Source organism: Zea mays, chromosome 1 (genome assembly GCF_902167145.1).
Source record: "Zea mays cultivar B73 chromosome 1, Zm-B73-REFERENCE-NAM-5.0, whole genome shotgun sequence".
Lineage (NCBI taxonomy): Eukaryota > Viridiplantae > Streptophyta > Magnoliopsida > Poales > Poaceae > Zea > Zea mays.
In genome coordinates, this window is record NC_050096.1 from 157,584,893 (window position 1) to 157,612,214 (window position 27,322).

The following is a 27,322-nucleotide window of genomic DNA, read 5'->3' on the forward strand; positions in this document are numbered from 1 at the left end:
GCCCTTCTTATTCCCATTGCCTTAAGCTTTCGAAGCCCCAAGAGAAGGGCTTTGTACTCTGCAATGTTATTTGTGAAGGTGAAGTCTAATCTTGCTACATAGCAGGTTTTGATTTTTTATGGTGAAATTAAAACAGCAGCTGCTCCTACGCCGAAGGTTCCCTAGGACCCATCACAAAATACAGTCAAGGCTTTGGCATCAGTTGTTTTGTCTTCGTCCTGAGCCCCTGGCGTCCAATCAACAATGAAGTCTGCTAACGCTTGGGATTGGATCGAAGATCTATGAACGAAATCGATAGTGAATTCGTTCAATTCTGCAGCCCATTTTCCGACCCTTCATGTGGCTACTTTATTTCTCATTATGTCCTTGAGGGGGTTGTGAAGAAGGTACTATGATATGGTATGCTTGGCAGTAATGTCGAAGCTTCCTGGAAGCCATTAATACAGCATATAGTACCTTCTCTAACTCTGTATAATTTTTCTTTGATGCACTAAGTACTTCGAAAACAAAGTACACTGGCACTTGTTTTCTTGCCTGGCCATCCTGCTTCTCTTGTACCAGCGCTGCACTAACCGCAGCGTGGGAAGCAGCTACGTACAGTAAAAAAGGAGTTCCTGACGAAGGTGGAGTTAAGGTTGTCAGCTCTATCAAGTACTGCTTTAGTTCTTCGAAGGCTTTTTGCTGAGTTGGTCCCCATTGAAAGACTTCGGCTGACTTTAGCACTTCGAAGAATGGCAAATTCCTCTCTGCTGATCTTGAAATAAATCTGTTCAATGATGCCAGCCTCCCTGTCAACCTCTGGGCACCCTTTCTTGACTTTGGTGGCTCCATCCGAAGTATATCTTCTATCTGACTTGGATTAGCTTCGATACCCTTTGTTGAAACCAAGCAACCAAGAAATTTGCCCTTCTTCACTTCGAAGACACATTTCTCTGGATTTAGTTTAAGACCGGCTCTTCTGAAGTTAGCAAATGTTTCTGCCAATTTGGGAGTGAAGGACTTTGGCAGTCATCCTGGTGAAGCTTCCTCCAGCATTCTTGAGCCCCTCGGGCATCCGAAGGTAGCAATAGGTGCCACTAGGGGTTATGAAACTTATCTTAGGCTCATCGTCCTTCTTCATCCAGATTTGATGATAGTCTGAGTAGCAGTCCAATAAGCTCATAAGCTCTGAAGTAGATGCTGCATCTACAAGGGAATATATTCTTGGCAATGGGAATTCATCTTTCGGGCATGCCTTATTGAGGTCTATGAAGTCGATGCACAATCTCCATTTTCCATTAGCTTTCTTTACCATTATAGTATTGGCCAACCACTCTGGGTATGTTACTTCTCTGATAACATCGGCACTCAAAGCCTTTTCACTTTGTTTCGTGCGCCTTCGGCTTTATCATCGGACATTTTCTAAAGCCTCTACTTTCTTGGCCTAAAGGTCGTGTCTACACTGAGTGAGTGCTCAATGACATCTCTATTGACACCACACAGACCATTGGCTGACCAAGCAAAAACATCCTTGTTGTTGAACAGGAATTTCAACAAAGTCTTCTCTTGTTCATTAGATAATTGGGATTCCAACAGTACCTTCTATTCGGCTATGTCATCACACAAAAGCATTGGCTTTGGTTGATCTGCTGAAGCAGCCTTTTCTCTTTTATGCTTGAATTGTTGATGAGCTTCGGCTTCATCTATGTTATGGATGGCTTTCGAATCCGTCTAGTTCCCTACGACTCTCCTGGCAGCCTCTAGGCTTCCATGTACAACGATAGGCCCTTGGTCAGAAGGTATCTTCATGCAAAGATATGCTGGGTGGAGTATTGCTTCGAAGGCGTTCAGCGTCCCTCGACCAATAATTGCATTGTAGGGGTACTCCATATCGACAATGTCGAAAACAACATGTTTTGTCCTTGTATTGTGAACATAGTCGAAGGTTATCGGCATAGTTATCTTGCCGAGTGCCACGATCTGTCTTCCTCCGAAGCCACAGAGGGGGTGCGTTGCATCATGTATCTTGTCATCCGGCTCTTGCATTTGCCTGAAAGCCTTTGCAAAGATGATGTCTGTCGCACTGCCTGTGTCTACTAGGACATTATGGACCAGGAACCCCTTGATGACACAAGATATAACCATTGCATCATTGTGAGGATAATCCTTGAGATGAAGGTCTTCCTAGGAGAAGGTGATTGGTATATGAGACCACTTGGACTTGATGAAGGGTCCTTGGACTCCAACATGTTGTACCCTTCTCTGTGCTTCCTTCTTCTGCTTCTTGTTGGCTGGTTCAGAACTTGAGCCGCCTATGATTGGGAGCACCAGCTTCGTAGCCAAAGGTGCCACAGCTTGGTTGCCTTGCGAAGCCATTGTCGCAATTGTGGAAGTGAGTTCACCAGAGGTGGGCACCAATGTTGGTCACTTGTTCTCAAATGTTGTGAATCAAGAACAAGGCAACACAATTCTTAAACATTAAGGACCTTCGCCCATCCGAAGCATTATCTCCTCATGAGGATAAAGCTTCGCTAGACGAAGGTCAAGAAGGACATACCTTCATCATTTAATATGCAAGTAGGAATGTGAAGGAATAAATATGATAATTGTATCTCATTAATTGATTTACTCTTATATTCCATAAAACAGAAATGAATATCAACAATGTTAATATTACATTGGTACCTTTGGCTTGGTCGAAGGTGTGGATGCCAGAGAGTGAATACAATCCAGCTTGAACCGTACAAGGTTACTGTTCATCTATTTATAGGCACGGGACGCAGCCCAGATAAAATTACATTCGTACCCTTAAACGCTTATTTACAAGCAACTAAAGCTAATAAGGTCTATTTAGTCTTTTATTTCTTTGCTTGGTCCGAGCCGAACCTATTGAGCTTCGGCATTCTGCAGTGTTGCTTGTACATAAAGTCTTCGACTTGAGAAGCAAAGCCGAGGTTGATGATAGTTTCGGCGAGCCTTTGTATTATCTTGTCGAAGGTGTTTTTGGCTTGACGACCTTCGGTAGAGAAGAAGACCCCCAATAGTAGATGACCTTCTTCATCTTCTTGTTCTTCTTGTCACCCTTCTTATGTGACTTGATGGAGCCGGTGGATTCATCCTTGTGCTCCTTGTGCTTGTCGCCGGCCTCCTTCGATGGAGTCCTTTCTTCATTCTTCTTTCCCGAAGATCTGAGCTTTTCCCTGGTGACCATCTCCCTTTTAGCGTGTTCTCCTGACATCACTTCGAGTTGTTAAACTCTAATGAAGTACCGAGCTCTGATACCAATTGAAAGTCGCCTAGTGGGGGTGAATAGGCGAAACCTGAAAATTATAAACTTTGAACACGCACTTCACCCGGGGTTAGGGTTAGAAATAAATAACTGTGAATTTGGAGTGCGGAAGATAGTTCTTCTTGCTATGAGTTGCTCAATCAATGCGGATAACTTTGGGAGCTAACTCAAAACAATGTGAGCAAGAGAACTTTGAGAGAGAGAGCAGAGGGAAGAAACAAATCGAATGGTGATGATCAAGACAAATGAACACGGCGATTTGTTTCCCGAGGTTCGGTTCCAATGAACCTACTCCCCGTTGAGGAGGCCACAAAGGCCGGCCTATTTCAACCCTTTCCTTCTCTCAATCGGTCACCTAGACTAGTCAAGTGCTTCTTCTTAATCTCACGGGTCACTAAGACCCCGCAAGGATCACCACACAATTAGATGTCTCTTGCTTGCTTTGCAAAACACTTGTTAAGTTTAGAAGGAGAAGAAGGAAGAAACCAAGCAAAAAGAGCAACAATTGAAACACAAATCACCCTCTCTCAAGTCACTAAACACTTTTGATCACTTGACTTGATTATGGCACTTGGAGTGGATTGAAGGCTTTGAATATGTCTTTCTTGTATTGAGTGTAGAGAGTGGAAAGCTTGGATGACTTGAATGGTGGTGGCTGGGGATATTTATAGCCCTAACCACTATTCTAGCCGTTGGCTGACTTCTCTGTCGACGGGCACACTGGATAGTCCGGTGCGCACCAGACACTCCACTGTTCATTGTCCATTGAGTGCCACGTTAGCTGATCGTTGGGGTTTGGAGCTGTTGACCGTTGAAGTCGTCTATCTTTGTGGTGCACCGGACAGTCCAGTGGCACACAGGACAGTCCGGTGCGACATGACATCGCAGACTACCTCTGACCTTCTGACGCTTCAGACTGCGGTGCAGTCGACCACGGTCGACCGTTGGCGAAGTCGACCATTGCTTCGTGGGCTCACCGAATAGTCCAATGCACGCCGGACAATCCGGTGAATTTTAGCCGAGGAGCACTGCAAATTCCCGAGAGTGGCTAGTTCGATGGGTGCTCCAGCCTGGGCACCGGACACTGTCCAGTGCACACCGGACAGTCCGGTTCGCTGCAGGCTGGTGCAAATCGATTTTGCTCCATACTTATAGAATTGCCCCATGGGTTATTTTCCTTATATGTGAATGTGAACTTTATGCACCTGAGAAAAGATCAACTAGGCAAACTAGTTAGTCCATAAGGTTTGTGATGGTCGTCAAACACCAAAATCGATTATAGGAAATGTTTGAGGTCATTTCCCTTTCAGCTTCCCAAATCGAGAGAAAACAAAATGGAGAGGTTTGGCTCAATCTAGCCAAACCTGCACCAGTCTAAGGTGCACGGGACTGTCCGGTGTGCACCAGACACTGTCTGATGCCCAGGCTGGAGCCCTGGTGAATAGGCCGCTCTCGGGAAAACACAAGGGTGTCACGGCTATAATGCGCCAAACTGTCCGGCGTACACCAGACCATCCAGTGTGCCAGCCGCGCGCCTAGCCACGGTCGATCGCAGGCGCCACGTGTGCCTGGCCAACGGTCACCAGGTTGCACTGGACTGTCTGGTGCGCAATCGGACTATTCGACGTGCCATGGAGCCCAAGGTTGGCAATGGTTGGCTTCGCCAAACAAGGAAAGGAATCGCACATTGTTCACTGTCCGGTGTGCACCGCACAGTCTGGTGCGCCCACGGACAGAAGGCAATCAAGGCCTTCCAAATGGAGCTCCAATGGCTCATATGACCCTTAGGGACCCCTAGGCGCATGGAGCAGCACACCAAGCATTCTTTGAACATCCTAGAACACTGAGACACTGTGACCACACTTTTGCTTTGATAGATTGAGATTCGAGCACGTGTTTTAAGTTGTAACTCTACTGCGTTGTCTCTTGTGCTCTTCTCTCGACGTGTGTGCGTATGTTGTTGTAACTTTGTCTCTTGGGTGTGGTTCTACTCGCCCTTACTCTTGTGGTTTATTTGAGATCAATTGTGTAAGGCATGAGAGACTCCAAATTGTGGAGATTCCTCACAACGGGAAAAACTTGAGATAAGAAAGAGAATCGTGGTACTCAACTTGATCAGTGGATCACTTGAGAGGGGTTGAGTGCAACCCTCGTCCATTGGGACGCCACAACTTGGAGTAGGCAAGCATTTTATGCTTGATCGAACCACAGGATAAAAATCGCCTGGTCACTTGTTTACTTTACCTTACTGCGATTCTATTCTTTCTAGCACTTCACTTCACTTACAATATTGCTCTAAGTTTAATACTCATCTTGTGAGAGCAATTAAGTGAAGAAGTCGTCACCTATCACACTCTTCATTCGAAGACTAATCCATTTTAGACCAAGTTTGTTTTGTTGAGCTGTTTTTTAAAGGATCACCTATTCCCCCCTCTAGGTGCTCTCAATTGGTATCAGAGTCGTTCTCTTCATCAAGGGACTAACCGCCTGAAGAGATGGATGCAAAGGGAAAGGGGATTGTGATCAACGACAAGGAGAAGGAGATCCTCAACATTGATGAGCCAAAAGGTGACAAGATCACCGACTCAGGCTCAAACAATAAAAGGAAGGACAGGAAGAAGAAGAGGCACATCAAGAAGATAATCTACTACGACAGCGACGCCTCCTCTTTTTCAGCAAGGGTCGACGACGACGATGATTCTCGTCGAAAAAGAAAACTATTAATCAAAACTATTCTTTTGATTATTCTCATATTCCTTACAAATCAAATGCACATTTGTTATATATTCCACTTAGAAAATCTCCTCACTTTGATAGAGAAGACTATGTTTTGGAGTCATAATATGTGTAGTCATCTATTTTCTCTTCATCCTAGTATTTGGGAAATAGTGGAAAGTGGAATGCATTTTGTGTAATACCCAAATTTTTGGGTATAAAAATATAAAAGTAATGGTGATTATAAAAGTCTAGGTGTTTTCCTTTAATTGCATAATAAGTCTCTTGTAATGATGACAATTAACAAATCTAGAATTAAACTAAACATGCATCTCATGCTGAGGTTCTTCTATTTTTGCATTTATATTCAAATTCTTGAGATAAGTTTATGTTTGAAAATTTTGAAATTGAATAGAGAGTGCAAAGAAAATAAAGAAAAAAAAGAAAAAGAAAACAACCATAACCCTCTCGTAGGCCGCAGACCTCACTTTTGGCCCATTCAGCCATTCTTGCCGCGTGGCCTAGCCCCTGGAGTTGGGGCCGACAAGCGGGCCCGGCTTGTCGGTCTCGCACGAGCAATTTACGGTCACCTAGGCCTCACGCGTGCCGGTTCCATCGCTGTCACGTGGGACCCGCGCGTCATACCCTACCGCAGCTAGGATCGGATCCGCGCCACCAATGTCGCATGCAGCGCCATAACCGTCGCCTTCGCGATCCCATCTGGCCCAACGACCTTGTCAAGACCTCTCAATGCTAGATGATCGTGCGTCACTTACTAGATATTAATACCAACCCTCTCCTTTCCTCTCCCTTTCACCATCGACGTCGTGTGAGAGAAGTAGAAGGAATTCGAGCGCTGCCATCGAGGTGATCTTGCCTGCACAATCCGGTGCTCGGGTCGCGACGTGGGCGGGCTTCGGTGACACTGCGCGAGCCTGTTCGTGACCTAAGGTTGGGTAAGGAGCCTTCTAGGTGGTGGGGATCCCTCGTCGAAGTGGGACGCCACGCGGGATTGCGTTGCGTCGTGGTCAACCTCGTCGCTAGTACCATCATTGTTGAGGTTAGGCTTATCATGTTCACTGGGTTTTCCATATTGATTTCGCCTAGATTCGCTGTGAAATGCGGGGCCAGGGACCTGTTGGGGGTGCGCCGGCGTGGGCGCCGCCATGAACTGTGTCGAGGGTGAGAGGATGCGTGGGTAACAGTAGATCAACGATTGTGTGGCTAGGATTAGCTGAGCGTACCGATTCGCGAATTTAGATCTGGTGCGGTCGACTAAGAGATCAATGCTCTAGAATTGATTAAGCCAATATGTGATCTAAGCCATCGATCTTAGATCTATCGGTCACGGATCAATATCCATCCCTTTGATTCGTGTTCTAATTTGGGCCATTCGGCCGAGATCGGACGACTCAGAACGGCTGGTACCCCTTCGGGCGAGACACTGTAACACCCCTGGTTTTACTGGCACTAAAACTTGAGCAAAACATCATGTGCATTGACATTTCATGTGTTTGTTACACCTAGAATGCATTTACTAGGTAAAATTTTCAAACAAGTTGTGATGATGTGACTTGAAGAGTGTTTAACCTTAGGGTAGGGTACTTGACCCTAGAATTAGGGCCAATGGATTAAAGTGAAGCCAAAATGAGTAAAAACTCATAAGCCATGAGAAATGTTCACAAGGTATCACATTTGATGTGCTTTAGTGGCACAAAAACCCTAAAGTACTCAAAACCCTAAAAGAAACCTTAGAAAACCCTAATAGGAACCCTAGAGGGGTAAATGTAAATTTTATGCACTTTTGGACCAAAAGTGCAAATATCAAAGTCATAGAACACCACAAACCAAGTAACTTTCACATTGGAGAATTTTCAAGTTGAATAATGGAATTTGGACTTAAGTGCAAAAGGGTCACATGAACACTATGTGACTAAGTCTGAAATTCAATGTATTGAAGCCAACTTTGGAGATCTATGTCTCTAAATTCATAAGGGATTTAACCTAGGTCAATACATCAAACTTGTAGAGCTATGTAAAGGGTACAAATTTGATCAAGTAAGCCCTAGTACTACATGAAAATGGGAGAAAAGGAACTTGAAACTGGACTGTCAGATAGACTTAGCTCTGAAAACCTTAGTTCAGTGACATTTGGTTAATTTTGGAAGTAGTTCATGGTTAATTCAATGGAGATAAGGTCAGGGTCAATGTGGAAAAGTTGAAGCTCTAACATTAGTAAACAACTTTGTTATACCAAGCTTGACCTGGCGCTGAACGATTTTTGGAGTAAAATGCTCTCAAACTTGCTCTGTTAGGAGCCCTGATGAGAGTTCGTGATGGTACAGTAACCTGACGAAGATCGCCAGGTTTTGTGCACCTCCGCCGGTGATCCCACACCGTGATCCTTGCCGCCGTTGTGATTCGTGCCTGGTGGAGTGCAGATAACTACACTGGGTGGAAAATATCGCACAGGACATGAACTTGGGGCACTATTTCGCCCTGTCGCCGTACCCACTTGCACTGGCGACGTGGCTACGCGACCGTCGCCGTTGTGCCACCGTCTAGCTCGGTTGTGACACGCCTTAAGTCATCTCACCACTCGTCGCAAGCCATGAAGACTCGACAGTGACCACCGTAGACCGTAAACCAGTGAACGCCACGTTAGCAAACTCCGGTGACTCCTCCCCCTTTTCACCACGCGCACTTCCCCGTCCAAATTCGCCCTCCTCGCGGCCGTCTTCTTTAAATTGATGCCTCGGCCTGTTCCAACTACTTGTTATGAACCCAGTGAACCAGTCCTTGCCTCCAATCGTTCACCATAGCCTCTCAATTTCTCTTTTCCCTCAAATCTGTTTTCCGCGCTGCCGAGATTCTCTCACTATGGCCAGCCCTCCTCAGGTTGGTTCATGCCTCTCTGTTGGATGTTCTAGCATCTCTTAGGTCTCCTGTGCTTGTAGGGTCGATTGATTGAACTAGACCGCGCTTGGTTGCCCTGAACACTGTAGTTTCTTCTCGGTTTTTGCCGTCGTCGTGAGCAGGCATGCTCTGGTCCGGATTAGTATTAGTTGGGGAATTAGTGTCGCCGAGGGTGGCATTAAGTGTCTGTCAAGCTAGAGCCCTGGTCGTTGAGTGTCTTGGCCGGTACAGGTTCGCTGGAAGGCGTGCTCACCGGCGATCACCATCGAGGACTGGAGTTTGCGAAGATAAGAAAGAGGAAGTGTCTAAGTGCAAACGTCAGTGAGACAAGGAAATAGTGCCCAGGGTTCTTTACTGTTTGTTCAAAAAGCTGAGGTCTTCTGTGTAAAGCCGCCAACACGGGCGCGCGCGGGCGCGTTTCGCCTGGACGTGGGTCGAATCGGGCTAGATAGGGCTCGTTACTATTCATTCCTTTTCTTTTTCTTCTTCTGCCAGGCTTAGGGAATTTATAGAAAATTCTAGAAAAATGGTAAAAATATGAGACCAATTTTACTAGACTCCTAAAATCTCCTAGTATTGAATAAAAATAGTTCCAAGATTTTTAGCCCCAGCCATGAATTATGTAGCATTTAATAAGACCTAAACCTAGTCTTTTAGAATTTTAGAAATTATTTGATAGTTCCAAAAATCATGAAACTTTTAGGGTAAGTTTAATTTGATAATTAGAGTCCTTGGGTAAAATTTGGTACGCTTTGGATATTGTTAGATCCCAAAACCCCAAAACCCTAGTTTCTTAGCATAGAACTTCCTAACCCTACTAGGCTGTTGACTTAGAAAACCCTAGTGACTTAGGTGTACCGTGAAGGAAAGTTGTATTCAAGATCCAACTTGATGTCTCTCTATTATAATTGCATATTCATAGCATCACATGAGCATTCATGTATATGTATGGTTATGTATAGAAAACGAAGAAGAAGTAAGTGTCGAAGAAGGAGAGACTGCACCACCAACTGAGACTCCACCTGCCGGGAATTGTTTTTATTTTGATATCTATGGAACAGATCCCGAATCCCCTACAACACAAGGCAGGCCCCGGTGCATTTACCTTTTCCTTGTGATTTTAAACTCTTTATCACTTGAAAGATGCATTAGGTGATAGGAGTTGGGTGCTGAACCAATTGTTGCATTTCCTTCCTTGGAACTGTTTACCCTTCCTTGATTACCTGATTTGTTAAAAGGTTTTCTAATGCTTAGTCTTGCTTTAGAAAACAAAATTGTTTTGGTTTTAACAAAACATGATGCTTTAGGTGGAATGGGATGTTTTCAAAAATAAAACTTGATGGTGGATCCATCATGGGCATGATGGGTTCAACATCGGACAAGATGTACCTCTGTCAGGTACCAAATTTTGGGTTTGTAAATAATAAAGCTGAGACAGGGCGGGTGACTTGCACGAGAAGGAAGTCTCGGTGTAGTGTCTCCGTTTGAGTCGATTAAGGACCGTACCGATGTAGGCTTGATGATTGAGGACATTTTCACTGGCCACATGCCTCGTCATGGGTAAGCTTTGCCTCGGGCAGACCAATACCAGAAAGGCCAACACGCAATGGGAGTGGAGAGATGGCGAGAGTAGTGTGTACCCTCCGTGGCAAGAGGTTGGACGGTGGTGTATCTGTGCTCTCGGTTGGCGTGAACCCGGTCTGGTCTTGAGAACCCCGGTGGCGAGTTGACATATGCAAGGGTTGAGTGCTACATATGTCATGTGGTTGGAGATCCCCAGTTGGGTATTAATCGATTCGGATCGCCGTTACTTCTCGGACATGAAGACTTGGTCACTGCCCTACACGTAGCAATCCAGTCAAGAAAAAGGGTGATAAAAGACGGCTAGTGCAGGCCAAGTGCTTGAACTACGGTAGAAAGAACTCTAGCTGCAGGTAATGACTTAACTTAATAATAAAACTGGATTTTTAAGGATCCACTGTTAGTAAGCATTTCTGCAAAATAGAGTCTTTGATTCTTGAATAGCCTTACCTTGACCCCCCCCCCTCTCAAGCCAGCATATCCTTGAGAGTCTTTTTCTTTGTCGGGTAAGACTTGCGAAAGTACACTCCGTACTTAGGGTTTTCGAACCCATGTTGTTGTAGGTGAGGAAACAACAGACTTTTGTTGTTTTTGTTCAAAGGTGGTACCTAAGGACGAACCCCAGCAGTGAAGTCAGTCGCGGGAAGACGTTGGCCTTGCACTTTGAAAACAATAAACTTGTGTCCGGGAGGGTGTTTTGCCTCCCTAGCCTGTAATAATAATACTTTATGCACTCTTAATACCCTGGTATTGCAATAATAATACTGTCTCTATATATTTTATGAATGTAAATTAAGTTATTGTAACATGCTTTCGCTTATTCTTTCCTCTGATGTGATGTAATATCTGCATGATGGGTGAAGCGCTCTTGGGCGAAATGATGAAGATACAGTTACCGAACTTGTCGAGTGATTATGTGCATCTACAGGGTTGTCCAAGGTCCTTAGGACAAGGACAACTGTAGGTGGGCCTAATACCTTGGGAGGTTCCGTCACAGACACTCTCTAGTGGAGCCCCTGTATTTTTAAGAAATGAACCCGTCGTCCAATGCGTGTGGGGAGGGAATTAATTTAAGTCTTGGAACTTGCACGACAACCCCTGTACTATCTGGAACTGGTACTCGCGGTCAATCCTAGCCACACAATCGTGGATCTAGGAGAAAATAAATAAAGAAAATGGTATTGGGTATAAAAATATATATAAAGGAGTTTAGAAAATTCATAACTTAGTCGTTTTAACTCCAAATTGATCCGTTCCAGTTGTGTTAGATTCATATTAATATTATCTATGCAGTAGTGTTATTATCTTGTCGTATCCCATATTTTGTATAAATGAATATTTGACTAGCCATTGATTGGGAGGTTAATCTTTATAGTCAAAGTTAATTTGTCTATAATCAAATATGACTAACCCATAATCTATTTAGGATACAACATAGATATAGATGAACTAGTCACTTCCTAGTAATACTTTTCACACACAATTTATCATCAACAAAGAACACAGTATCACTATTTAATCACCACAAGCTTCGCAAAATCATATCTTCTTAATCATAACTCTGAAGTTAGTGGTTCTCGAACCTAGGATCTCGTTACGATGCGTAGATTATTATTATGCATTATATTCTCATGTTTGGTGTGATGTTAATTTATCCTATGTAATGTTTGTTTGTATTGTTACGAGTAGATGAGAAAGTGATTGAGGAGATCGGAGCTAGACTACAACCTTTTAGGCCTGCTGTGACATAATGATTATGTCACTAACTAGTGTTTATTTGTCACAAGTTATGATTTGGTGACGTCATTGTGATGAAAAAGCCATCATCACAGAAGGTGCGTGTTAAATAGAGTACTATGACGATGATAAAAAATCGTCATTGATTCTATGACGCATATTAGCTTCGTCACTAAATCTATGACACTCTATTACGTCATAATTGCCCCTAAAAATGTCACAATTCGTACTGACATGCATTGCCACGTGGCTAATGGTGATGACGTGGTATGTGACGTGGCAAAACATTTATGACAAAAAAATTTGTCATAGATTCAATGACATGGCATAATTGTTGTGACGAGGAATTTCATCACAAATTGAAAGGTGTTGGCCGCTTATGTGGCAATACATTTGTGACAAAAAGTTTCGTCATAAAATGTGATGACACGGCAAGTGATGTGCTGACAAAGCATTTGTGACAAATATAATCATCATCGCAAGGAATACATCATATGCATTCATATCATCATAGAATATTACACATCAGAACCAAAATATCATATGAATTTGTTCAACACAAATATTTCATCTAGAAGAGAATAATATAACTTTAAAACATATATCTGCAAATCCTTTAACTTAAAATCCAAAACAAATCCAATAACTTCAACTCAAAGTATTAAACATTAAGCATAATTGAAAAATGATCCTATAACTTCAAATCTAGAGCTACTGTAACTAGCCACAATAACAGCCATAAGGCTGCAGGTCCTATAGTGGTCAACCAGACTTATGATGGAGGCACTTGGCCTCGATTGAAGCTTAATAGTTGACGAAGGAGGTTGTTATTTTCTTCCATCGACCTCTTCATACTACTAATGGTCTCCTGAGATGCTTGTGCTTGAGCCTTCAAGGTTTCCACTTCTTCCCGAAGGCCATCTTTTTCTTGCTTCTCGGTTTCTAGTTCATCCTGAAGTTGTTGAACCTTTGCAGAAACAGTCGTTGTGGAGCTTTTCTTGGAGGCGGACTTAAGACCAACATTGTGTAGGAACACACTGGAGCCTGGTAGCACATTAGAAACAACTTCTGTAGGAGATTTTGGTTGTTGTCCATCCTGAACTGGTGCTGCTACCATTTCTTCCATGTCAACCTAATATAAAATTTGAAGGTTATTCATCAGTATAGTATACCACAAGTTGCAAGTTGTTATTACAAACATGAAAGGAAAACAAGCACTTACAATAGCTTTCTGAACATTTTCACTAAAACCTTTCTTTTTGCTACAATGCATGTCCTTGAAAAGATCAATTGCACTAGGTTCCACGTCCTTATATTTTTCTTGCTTCTGAAATGATATAAAATGAGTCCGGTGAGAATGAAGGTATTAAAATAAGGTACAAGTAGGTTTTCAAAATAACAATTTAAAAATGCATTTTAGATATGAACAGTGCTAAAGCATTTAAATAAAACTATAAATGAAGCAATCAGGAACAACTATATGAGCAAACAAAGATGTTTCATTGTGCTTTGGTATACATAAATAGAAACATAGATGTTAGAGTCGATTACTGCATATCTAAATGCTTTAGCAAGCTATATATATATATATTTAAATGCTAGAGAGATGTTAGAGTCGATTACAAAAACAGAGATGTTAGAGATGTTAGAATCGAATACAGAAATAGAAAAACAGCAAGCTATACATTCTCTGTTATTATTGTTCTATCTATCCAATACTTGATGAATATATAAATGGACTTTTTGCAGAAAGAGCATGAGGAACTTCACAATGCTCAAATAAGGAGGATTAGGAAGCTTGTAGGTACCGTAGCTACAACCTAAAACATTATAGTTTGGTGGATGACCTGTTAATAAACTATTAACAATACAATAAAAATGATTTAGGAGACATGCTCTCTAATTAATGGAAGCAAGCACACATAATAACCACCTCTTTAAATGGTTATGGGTGTTCATTTGCAGCATTACACATTCATAGATTATTCAACTATGCACATAAAATAAAGTTTGTTGCATAATCAAGAAATGTAAGTGAACACAAATGTAACAACCAGGGGCAACTATATGAGGTAAAATAGATGTTAAACTGACTCTATTGGCAATATTACACATTCACATATCATTCAACTATGCAGATAAGTAAACAATGGTTATTTTCTTACCAATATAAAAGCCTTTGCAATGTAGGACTGAGAGCCTGTGCATTGTTGATACTGTACTTTTTCACGATTAAGTTTGTTCTTCACACAACTTTCCTGTGTATCAAATAAGCATGTAAAAATAATATAGACTTAGAATATGTAGCTGGAGTAAGAAAAAACAAACATATGATGTGGCAACAGAGTAAGCAATCATGTCAGACATAGGGTTATGCAGAAGCCACCATTCTAGATCACGCCACACTGCTACAAACGTGAATACATGGAAAACTCACTCTTATTGCCTAATTATAGTATAAGAAGTTTATTCTCAGGTTCAAAAAAGATACACCAACTCCACAATCACATCATGTATAGACTAACATTTTACCAAAAATAGGCACCTGTCACATTGTATTTCCCTTTTCCCATTATTTTTGGCTAGCCAAACAAAACTGCCGCCCATGCAATGCTTATTTGACTGTGTAAACAAATATATGTATAACTTGCTATTTTTTAGGTCAAAGAAACATGTCAGTAGCAGTTGCAGTAACAATGGAGAACTAAAGCAGTTCCCTGATGCAATACAAGTCTGCTCCCAATCAAGTAATATGTCAAAGATTTGCAGCAACTAGCAGGCTGACCTAGTACTATATATGCAACAGATCAAAGAAACATGTGTTATTTATAGAATGATCAATGGACTGTCCATCACAATGTGTTCCAAAGATGATGTTGATTCATAGGTTGGGATAAGCATAAAAATGTAGAAAACGTCTGGATATTGCAAGTACCTTATGATTTGGGGTAGACCACTTCTCCACCAACTTTCTCCAGTCGTTGTCAGACATGCTTGGAATAGGTGATGTAGTCCTCACTTGATTAGCAAGTATCCCATTGAAGTACATCTGTTTTAGTCTATACCTCATTTGGCGTTGTCCACTCTTTAGCATGTCTAGACATGCATCTTCCATTGTCTTGCTATCATTGTCCACGATGAAATTAGCCTAGTAAAGAAGTAATCATTGTATGAGTCTTGATTGAAAAGGCTAATGAACTTTATGACGAGTAAAACTAACTTACAGTAACTTTGCCAATGTAGTTTCTTATTATAGGTTCATTCTCTCTCTTTTTGTATTCCATCCAATGGTTAAATATTGGAATGGGTTGCCTCAATGTAATTCCACCCTCTGATGCAAACTTAGCAGCTTGAATAGGTGGCTCTAGCCTTTTGTTCCCTTCAGTGATTTGGATTGGAATCTTGATTCTCAGTCCTCTGCTTAACGATTCAAGTTGCCTGCCCATACTTTTCCTCCTTGGTATGATTTCTGTTGTTTGTGGTCATGCCAAAAAAAATGTACATTATCTTACACAATTAGTGTCAAATATAAATAATTATAATTGTATAGACACAGATTGTTTTATATAAGTAATGTTGCATATAACTAAACATTAGTTGTGATAAAACATAATACAACATATGAATAATTGAGTTCAAATTGAAGTTGTACCCAAATGGGGTAAGTATAGGTTCTCAATATATATTTGTGACTCGCCAAAATCATTCATGATATTATCCTAGTAATGATAGATATGCAGTCCAAAAAGATAAGATGCCCACATGCCTTGATTCCCAGTGTGGTTATCACCCTCCTGTATCTGGAAAGTAGGTTGTGCAACAGTATCCATGTCTTGGATGGGCTCATGGTTTGTGGCAGTATTGGAACTAGGATGTGTAGGAACAATAAGGTTGTGGGTCAAATCATGGTTTGTGGCGGCACTTGAACTCGGTTGTGTAGAATCATTTAGGCTATGGGTAGACATTTGGTTTACTTCAACAACTATTTGTCTAGTGACTCTAACTGGTCGTTCCTGCACAGGTGCCATAATTTTTATATTTCCTCTTGTTACTTTTGTTGACATATGTTCACCATCATTGGAGATGTGGGTAGGGACACCCTTACGAGCTTGGAATTCCTAAATATATGTACAACACAATAAGCATATTCATATCAAATTATTTGTGAACCCAAAAGTAATGATAGATAATGTGAGGAAGCTAAGAGAGTAATCAGTACCATGCCAACATCCTCTTCACCAGAATCCTCAACGTTCTCACCATCATATAAAGAACCTGATTCCTGAGGACTGCCTTGTTTGTTGTTTGCAGTTGTTGCGATGATCATTGTTTTTAATTGTCCAAGGCCCAGCCGTTGAAACAATTGATTGTTCTTCATCATATTCACAGCCCTCATTTTCTCGTATTCAATACGAGGGTCTTCTGTACGTTTAAAATGTAAATGAATAAATGAAAAAGGTATCGAACACAATAAAGAAGAAATTGTAATGCATCAATTATATTCAACACTAGATATCTTGTGTCAATTTCTTGCTTGGTCCAAAACGTTATATATAGATGGATAAAGTTCTCCACCCAATGTTAAAAAAACATCATGTCTGGTTTGACAATGAATAAAATCGATCTAGCTATGTCTAATTGAAAAATTGTATTCTGAAATAGTGAGCATTTGCAATTGGCGCATATAGCCAAGAGATCTAAGCAACCAGAAAATATTATTAAATGTCTTTAACTTATGGTCTTAGAATGTCTTTAATTATCATTAGTTCATTACTCACGGTACTACTGAAATATTACTCAAAAACATGCTTTAACTTATGGTCTTAGAATGTCTTGAATTATCATTGGTTCATTACTCACGGTACTACTGAAATATTACTCAGAAAATTCAATAGTATTTTTAAATGTGCTGCCTTAAGGCTACGATCTTTCAGTTTGCAAGGCAGTTTTCATAATGATTGAAATTTAATAGTGATAACACTTTAAATCTGCAACCAGTACAAAATGAACTTTTACTTAATATGAAATTATCATTTAGATTATGAAATGTGCATGTACAACCTCAAACCAACATAATATTGTTATGACTTATATTACCGTTTTTTCTCACGTGCGCAAAGGGCGCGCCATTTACTAGTTACCAGGAATTGCAGGGAATAGTAGATGTTGGGGACTTGTTCTCAAATGCTATGAATTAAGAACAAGGCAACATAAAATGTTAAATATCAATGCCCTTCGTCCGCCGAAGCATTATCTCCACAAGGATTTAATGAACTTCGGACGAAGGTCACGAACATAATATTACGAAGGTTTCACCTTCGTAATTAAACTTATAAGGATAATACAAAGTAAAGTAAAACATGGAACATTAAAGATAAATACATTGAAAATAAATGACATCATTCACATATCTTATTATATGAATTTAAGATATTTGAATACAACGTTTAGGTACATTTATACCTTTGCCTTGACAAACAATAATTTCCGAGTGAAGCGTTAGCAATTACAGGAATGCGTGAACAATAAAGGAATATTGTTCACTATTTATAGGCACAGGACACAGCCTGTGAGGAATTACAATCATGCCCTTCATAAAAGTTTACAACAATGACTCAGACCCTTATGGACTAAAAGGTCATTCTATCTTTAAGTCGGTTCGACCCTTCATCTTCGGATATGCTGTAATACTGAAGCTTCATGAATGGTGCCTTCGGCGTCACATACGAGCAGCTTTAGTCGAAGCTGTTTCTTTCTGCAGGACCTTCGGCGACGAAGCATGGTCCCAACAGTAGCCCCTTCGCGGTGCTAGATCGTTTTTCGTAACGAGCTTGATCCGTGAAAAAAATCTCTTAGGCTTCAGGAAGCCGAAGGTCCGAAAAACACCTTCCCTGAGCTCGTTGTCGAGAAACGATACAGTTTTCGAGCGCGTAGCGGTCCCACCATGCAGGTTCACTATTTTGGTTTTTGCGGCCCACCATGCAGTGGGTGCGAGCAACTGTTTGCCTAGTGTAAAAATCCTGACGATTCACCTTCTTACCTGCAGCACTATATAAACAGACAGGTAGGTGTGAAGTTACCACAGCATTCATTGCTATTGCACTGTTTTGCTGCCAAAAATTTTAACCATAGCCGAAGCTTGACTTTCGCATTCAAACGAAGCTCCAGTTTGGTGCCTGTTTCGTCAGAAGAAGAGCTTCGGAAGAAAGGTTATTAATTTTCAAGAAATTTTCAAGAAATTCAAAATCAAATGGCCAGAGTGCGCTCTACTGCTAGAGTTGAGCGCGAAGGAGATGAAGCCAAAGCTGCGGAAACTGTTCCTATCTCGGAAGCAATGAAGCGATCTGGATTGGTGACATCGGAAGACAACCCTGCTGCTGAAGCAGAACAAGCAGATATTGAAGAGACTGATTCTGAAGGTGATCACAGTATCGCAGTACCGAGCAAGCCTAGCCACCTAGACTTCGGAAAGTCAACCATCTCCAAAGCTGATTTTCCGAAGATGATAAAGTCGGGCTACTTTAGCGAAGATGAGAAAAAGCTGATTCGCTTCGGTGGAGAAGAAACTACCCCGAAGCCACAGAAAGATGAAATAGTGATTTTCAAGAGTTTCCTCAAAGCTGGTTTGAGATTTCCTTTGAATAGGATGATTGTCGATGTACTAAAGAAGTTTGGGATCTATCTTCATCAACTAACTCCTAATGCTATTGTTAGGCTTAGTGTTTATATTTGGGCTCTCCGAAGCCAGGGGGTGGAGCCATTTGCCGAAGGTTTCTGCCGGGTACACGAGCTACATTACCAAACTAAGGCCAGAAAGGATGGGTTACATGAAAATTTTGGTTGTTACAATTTTGCCTATCGGAAGACTACAAAATTTCTTGTGATCAGCTACCGAAGCAAGTGGCCGGTAGGCTGGAAATCGGAATGGTTCTACATAAAAGTTGACGATGACAAAGAGAAGCTAGTACAGAGTCAGCTTGAACTGATCTTCGGAGAGACCAGACCCCAATGCAGTATGACACCAGAAGGTCCAACGCAAATCGCGTTGGCTAAATTCAGGATTATTGCAGAGCACATTGGCACTAGAGATTTAGTGCAGGAATTTTTGGCTTTCAAGATATTTCCAACTACGAAGGAATGGGCTATGCCGAAGCTCGAAAGAGAAAAGAAGGAGGGGGAGCTTGTCTGCTTGCCCTACCACTATAAATTCAAGAAATATTTTAAAGCACCTTGCCAAGAATGGCTCAAAACAATCGAAGTAATGAGTACTGAAATTCTTGGGAATTATTCTAAAAAAGAGGATCAATTGATGACAGCAGCCTTCGACACCCGGCCGAAACGAAGGCTAAACAGAGTGCTTGATGCTATAGGCTTTGAATACCCTGACTACGAGCGGCTAGACAAGGGTGCCGAAGGGCAGAAAAGGAAAAGAGTAGCTAGCACTTTAATTAAAGACGACGAAGATCAACCAAAAAAGAAGAAAGAAAAGTTTGAACCGAAGGTAGTTGCTCCAAGAAAAAGGAAAGCTGCATCTCCAAAGCCTGCATCTCCAAAGCCTGCATCTCCAGAACCAGAGAGATTGGTCCGAGATGAGGAAGTTCCTGCGACACCTTCTGCTGCTGAAGTAGAAGAAATTTTGAAGGTAATGACTGAATCTTTGCCTTTCAAGCTAAGTCCGCTGGCACCGAAACTGACAAAGTTTTTTTAGAAGGACAAAAAAGCTTCGGCAGCAGAAAGTCCTGCAAAGCTGAAAAAACGCAGAATTATTCAAGTGACAGATGTGATTCATCAGACGCCGCCACCGGTATCGGCGTCAAAAATTGTTATTGCCGAGACCGCCGAAGCCGAAGCCGCCGCAGCCGAAGCTACCAGGGCTGAAACCACTGAAATTGCAACTGCTGGAGCCGAAGCTACCGGAGCCGAAGCCGGGACCACCGAAGATTCGAACCTGGAAACCACACTTGAGGTTATTGACGATATACTTCTGAAAATGGCTGAGGAAGAAGCTGTTGTGGCTGCGGTGAACACGGCAACTGAAAAGGGGAAAGAGCAGATTGATGAAATTTCGGAGGAAGGAGATTTTAACTTTCAAGATTTGCTTGGACAAGAATTAACAGACGCCGAAAAAGAAGAATTGAAAAAATATGCCATATCTTGCGGATATAAATCAGGGGCTATGCTATTTGGTGGGGTCAACGAAGGGAAGCTAAGATGTCTTTGGAATCGCACCGAGGCCAAAATTGTTAGAACCCTCTCCAAAAGCGTTGGCCTGCCGAAGATAGAAGCAGACCTCTGCAGGTACCAGCGACATCATGTCGCCGGCAGCTTGCTCTATGCGAATTTTAAGGTAAAAATATTATTATTATTTTTTATGTCTTTTTCTGACGAAGGTTGTTTTGGCAGAGTATATTATTAAGTAAAGTGCTAAAAATGCAACAAGATCTTGAAGAGGAGAAGAACAAAGCTATCATCAAAGATTTAGAAGAAAAAGATGAAAATTACGAATCTGTTCTGAAGAAGAAGGACTTCGCCATTCAAGATTTTGAAATTATGGCTAAAGAACACGAAGGTGCTTTAGAGAAGAAAGACTTTATTATTCAGTCTATGGAAGGCTCCTTGACTGAGGTCCAAGCCGAAAATGACAGTTTAAAGAATGAACTACTCAAAAAGTCAGAAAAATATGAGCAAGAAAAGGAGAAGCTTGAAGCAAGTCTCAAGACTGAGGTCGAGAAAAATTCAAATATGCAAAAATCATTGAAGGATCTCCAAGAAAAATGCCTAAATTTCGGCAGCCGATGCGTGCAGCGGCTGAAGGACGTATTTCACTCTATCGGAGCCAGTTCTGAAAAATTTTCACCTTCAGCCGAAAACCTGCCCAGCACCTTGGAACATATTGAAGGCGAGGTTGATGCTCTTGACGAAGTTATTGGTGGGCATGCCGATTTCTGCGCCCTGGTAGCTTCTCGAGGCACAACTGCCGCTTTTCTGAAGGCTGGTTGTACGCACGAAAAAATTGTGAACAGACCAAACTTCAGCTTGTCAGCAGCAGACTTGATTGATATCTCGAGCCTAGCCCGAAGCATCGGAAATAGATTTATGACCCAGATTTGGGTAAATGGCGGGCGAAGGATGGCTGGTGACGAAGCTCGAAGTCACCTTAAGCCGGTAAGAAACTTATATTTGTTACTTTTACCTTCTCCTTGAAATTTGCACCTTTCTTATTCTGCTCTTTAATATGTGCAGGATGACGCAGCTGAAGTATGACGAAGCTGAAGTATGACGAAGCTGAAGTATGACGGCCTGAAGCTTGATAGTTGCTATAATAGACTTTCCTACAAAAAATTCTGAAGGGATCTTTGTAATATAACTATGGAAAAAACCTATGTAAATTTGTACATACCTTGTAATATATTTTGTCTCCTTTATCCGTGTACAATCTGCTTTGTTGTGGACGAAACTTCTCTTTTTGAGCCAAAGGCGAAAAACACATTCCCTTCTTTTCGTACACAACGAAGCATGAAAAAAAATCTCTTTCTTCGAAATTTTTCCTCATTGTCGAAGCATCTGTCTTTTTTGTGTGGTATGATGAAGATTCTATATATGTCTAAATGAATGTTTATGAATGCAAATGACATGATGTAATGTATCGTGCAACTGAATATCGAAACACATATTCAAAAACCATAATCATAGCCCTTCATCCCCTTGGGAATGATTCAAATCTTTTGGTCGTTTACTTTTCGGCTTCACCGTTTACTTTTTGGTGTATCAGCGTTGACTTTTCGCTGTAAGACTCCCTTAGGAGCTTCTTCGCCTTTTACTTTCAGCGGAATCAGCGTTTATTTTTCGCTGTAAGCCTCCCTTAGGAGCTTCTTCGCCTTTTACTTTCGGCGGAATCAGCGTTTATTTTTCGCTGTAAGCTCTGCATTCCCTTAGGAACGACTTTTGAGATTCTCCCTGTTTTCTTTTCTTTTTCCTTTGCATTTACATTTACATTTTTTGGGGGATATCACTCTTATAGAATTAAAATAAGGAAAATTACATGTTGTGGCCCCATTAAAAACCTTTCTCCCCCTTTGGAAAGGAAAAGGGTGCCACAAAAAAGAATAGAAAAAGGAAATTACATTAAGCTAAACATAATATCGCCGAAGCTCATCCGCATTCCATGATCTAGGAATGTCGTTGCCATCCATATCCTTCAATCTGTAGGAACCGGGTCTTGACGAAGATGCTACCAAAAAAGGTCCTTCCCACTTCAGCTGCAATTTGCCTACTGTCTCAGGGTTGGCTATTCTTCGAAGCACCAAGTGTCCTGGCTCAATGTTCTTCAGCCTAACCTTTCTGTCACGCCATTTTATTGTTTCAGCTTGATATTTGTTGATGTTTTCCACAGCTTGAAGCCTGATCCCTTCTATAGCATCTTTTTCCACAGAGTGATCAACTGCTTCTTCGCCTTCTGCCGAAGCTACTGTTCTTATTGATCCTGCTTTGGCTTCTTCCGGGGTTATTGCTTCGTCACCAAACAATAGTTTGAATGGCGTAAAACCTGTTGATCTTGACATTGTTGTGTTATGGCTCCACACCACTTTGATTAATTCTTCTGGCCACTTTCCCCTAGGCTGATTGAAGATTAGCTTCATTATCCCTGTCATTATGATCCCATTAGCTCTTTCAACAAGTCTGTTTGACTCCGGATGTCGAACTGATGCAAAATGGATCTTCGTGCCAATTTGATCGCAAAATTCTCTGAAAGCTTCAGAATCAAACTGTGTCCCATTATCCACAGTAATGGCCTTCGGCACTCCGAAGCGACAAACAATATTTTGCCAGAAAAACTTTTGAATAGTAACCGAAGTTATTGTGGCTAAAGGCTTTGCCTCAATCCACTTAGAAAAATATTCCACTGCCACTACAACATATCTTAAGTTCCCCTGTGCTGGTGGTAATGGACCTAGCAAATCAAGGCCCCACCTTTGCAACGGCCAAGTGGGTTGTATTAATTGAGTTAAAGACGAAGGTTGTTTTTGATCTCTTGCACATTTCTGACAACCTTCACACTTTTGAACTAAATCCGCTGCATCCGAAGCTGCCTTTGGCCAATAAAATCCTTGATGAAAAACTTTTCCAAGCAAAGGCCTAGATCCAATGTGGGATCCACACAGGCCTGCATGTATTTCCTTCATCAATTCTATGCCTTCGGCTCTGGATAAACACTTGAGTAACGGGGAACATACCCCCCGCTTGTATAATTCCCCTTCTATTATGACATATGGTCGAGCTCTTGCTTCTATCCTCCTGTTATAAGCTTCGTCATCTGAAAGAAGATTGCCCTGAAGGAAAGAGATGATCTCAGTTCTCCAATCTTCACTATAAACAGGGGATATGTTGAGGACTGCTCTTTCAAGAAGCTCGACCGAAGGTGCTTTTATTGTTTCGAAAAATACTTTCGAAGGTAAGGGCAGCCCCTGTGCTGCTGACTTGGCTAATAGATCAGCATATTCATTTTCTCCACGAGGAATATTTTTAACAGAGAAACCTTCGAAGGAAGCCTCAATCCTTCGGACTGTATCTAAATATTTTTCAAGCTTCGGATCTCTTGCTTTGTAGCTTTTGTCAATATGACCAGAAATAACTTGGGAATCAGTTTTAAGAATGGCCCTTCTGATTCCCATTGCCTTTAACTTCCGAAGACCCAAGAGCAGAGCTTCGTACTCAGCAATATTGTTTGTGCAACTGAAATCAAGTCTTGTCGCATAACAAGTTTTAACTTTGTAAGGTGAAACCAACACAGCAGCTGCTCCTGCTCCGAAGGTTCCCCAAGACCCATCGCAAAACACTGTCCATACTTCGGCATCTTTATTCGTTTCTTCCTCTTGAGCCCCTGGCGTCCAGTCAGCAATGAAGTCTGCCAACGCTTGGGATTGAATCGAAGACCTATGCACATAATCAATACAAAATTCATTGAGCTCTGTAGCCCATTTTCCAATCCTTCCAGTAGCTTCTCGATTTCTCATGATGTCCTTCAATGGTTGTGAAGAAGGAACAATTATATTGTAAGCTTGAAAATAATGTCGAAGCTTCCTGGAGGCCATCAAAACAGCATACAGTACCTTCTCCAATTCCGTATAATTTTTCTTTGATAGACTAAGAACTTCTGATACGAAGTATATTGGGGCTTGCTTTTTGACTTGGCCTTCAAGCTTCTCCTGGACGAGTGCTGCACTTACCGCTGAGTGCGAAGCTGCCACATATAATAACAGAGGAGCCCCTGGCGTTGGTGGAGTTAGTGTTGTTAGGTCTATCAAATATTGCTTCAGCTCTTCGAAGGCTTTCTGCTGAACTGGTCCCCATTGAAAAACTTCAGCTGATTTCAGTACTTCGAAAAATGGTAAGTTTCTCTCTGCTGATCTAGATATAAATCTGTTGAGAGATGCCAGTCTTCCTGTCAATCTTTGAGCCCCCTTCTTTGTACTTGGTGGCTCCATTCGAAGGATAGCTTCGATTTTGTTTGGATTAGCTTCAATCCCTTTTTGTTGAGACTAGACAGCCAAGAAATTTCCCTTTCTTCACTCTGAAGACACATTTTTCTGGGTTCAACTTTAAACCAGCCTGTCTAAAATTAGCGAAGGTCTCCTGCAGATCAGCAATGTGATTATCTTGCTTCGTGCTTTTTACAATGATATCATCAACATAAGTTAGCACATTTCTGCCTATCTGGGAATGAAGAACCTTCGCTGTCATTCTGCTGAAGCTTCCTCCAGCATTCTTAAGCCCCTCAGGCATCCGAAGGTAACAATATGTTCCACTAGGGGTTATGAAGCTGGTTTTCGGTTCATCCTCCTTCTTCATCCAAATTTGGTGATAGCCTGAATAACAATCCAGCAAACTCATAAGCTCTGATGAAGCTGCTGCATCAACTAGGGAATCTATCCTTGGCAATGGAAACTCGTCCTTCGGACAGGCCTTATTGAGATCAGTAAAATCGATACACATTCTCCATTTACCATTGGCCTTCTTTACCATAACAGTGTTAGCCAACCATTCTGGGTATTTTACCTCTCTGGTAACTCCGGCACTGAGGAGTCTTTTCACTTCATTCCGAGCACCTTTGGCCTTGTCATCAGACATCTTCCGAAGCCTCTGCTTTCTGGGTCTGAAGGATGGATCAACATTGAGCGAGTGCTCAATAACATCCCTGTTAACTCCACAAAGATCATTAGCTGACCAAGCAAAAACATCTTTATTGTTGAACAAAAACCTTATCAAGGTTTTCTCCTGTTCTTCGGACAGTTGAGATCCCAATAGCACCTTCTGCTCTGCTATGTCCTCACATAAGAGCATGGGCTTCGGCTGATCAGCCGAAGCAGCTTTTTCCCTTTTGAACTTGTATTGCTCACAAGCTTCAGCTCCATCTATATTTTGGATTGCTTTTGAGTCTGTCCAATTTCCTTCGGCCCTTCTGGCAGCTTCCTGACTTCCATGAATAGCAATGGGCCCTTGGTCCGAAGGTATCTTCATGCAAAGATAAGCTGGATGAAGAATTGCTTCGAAGGCATTGAGAGTACCACGACCAATGATTGCATTGTAAGGGTATTCCATGTCAACAATATCAAACACAACTTGTTCAGTCCTTGTGTTGTTGATAAATCCGAAGGTCACTGGCATTTTGATTTTGCCGAGTGCTACAATCTGCCTTCCTCCGAAGCCACAAAGAAGATGTGTGGCATCATGAATTTTGTCTTCGGGCTCTTGCATCTGTCTGAAGGCCTTAGCAAATATGATATCAGCTGCGCTGCCTGTATCAACCAAAACATTATGGACCAGAAATCCTTTGATCACACAAGAGATAACCATAGCATCGTTGTGTGGGTAATCCTTGAGTTGAAGATCCTCTTGGGAGAAGGTAATTGGAATGTGAGACCATCTTGACTTGATGAAGGGTCCCTGCACCCCGACATGTTGTACCCTTCTCTGTGCCTCCTTCTTCTGCTTCTTGTTGGCTAGCTCTGAGCATGAACCGCCTGTTATCGGGAGTACCAGCTTCAGAGCCGAAGCAGCTCCAGCTTGATTGTTGAACAAAGCCATTAGCTCAAAAAAGTGGAAGTGAGTTCACCGGAGGTGGGCGCCAATGTTGGGGACTTGTTCTCAAATGCTATGAATTAAGAACAAGGCAACATAAAATGTTAAATATCAATGCCCTTCGTCCGCCGAAGCATTATCTCCACAAGGATTTAATGAACTTCGGACGAAGGTCACGAACATAATATTACGAAGGTTTCACCTTCATAATTAAACTTATAAGGATAATACAAAGTAAAGTAAAACATGGAACATTAAAGATAAATACATTGAAAATAAATGACATCATTCACATATCTTATTATATGAATTTAAGATATTTGAATACAACGTTTAGGTACATTTATACCTTTGCCTTGACAAACAATAATTCTCGAGTGATGCGTTAGCAATTACAGGAATGCGTGAACAATAAAGGAATATTGTTCACTATTTATAGGCACAGGATACAGCCTGTGAGGAATTACAATCATGCCCTTCATAAAAGTTTACAACAATGACTCAGACCCTTATGGACTAAAAGGTCATTCTATCTTTAAGTCGGTTCGACCCTTCATCTTCGGATATGCTGTAATACCGAAGCTTCATGAATGGTGCCTTCGGCGTCACATACGAGCAGCTTCAGCCGAAGCTATTTCTTTCTGCAGGACCTTCGGCCACGAAGCATGGTCCCAACAGTAGACACACAAGAAACATCTTAACTGATCACACCATGGTAGTAGGCTAGCAGCTAGATACTAAAATAGCTAGAAGTTTCTAGTATATAAGTGACATGAGCATCCGCAATCTACATCATGATTCTACCCAGATCCAAAGCTTATGGAGGTTCGGGGTTGGGTAGGAAGCAGGTAGCGCAGAGAAGTTGATGTGTGTATGCCAACGGCAGCGAGCACCTTCTCCTTGTCGCCAGCGGAGAATTTGCCGAGCGAGGAGGCCGCTGAAGGCTCAGAACGAGTCATTCACGCGGCCATAGTGGAAGGCAACAGTAGGCGGAGGTTGTAGCAGGTGATGGCGGTTGCGGCTAGT

General features: G+C 41.8%; 1 non-coding gene and 1 pseudogene across 1 annotated transcript; both read right to left on the reverse strand.

Annotated features, from left to right (window-relative positions):
- Window positions 1–3,948: 3,948 nt before the first annotated feature.
- On the reverse strand, window positions 3,949–4,490 carry LOC109943818 (uncharacterized; annotated as a pseudogene).
- Window positions 4,491–13,006: 8,516 nt separating this feature from the next.
- LOC103644984 (uncharacterized) lies at window positions 13,007–14,551 on the reverse strand. Its single transcript, XR_004855366.1, has 3 exons — window positions 14,383–14,551; window positions 13,440–13,544; window positions 13,007–13,349 (listed from the first exon to the last, which is right to left on the reverse strand). It is a non-coding gene; the product is annotated as an uncharacterized protein (transcript).
- Between the last annotated feature and the right edge of the window lie 12,771 nt (window positions 14,552–27,322).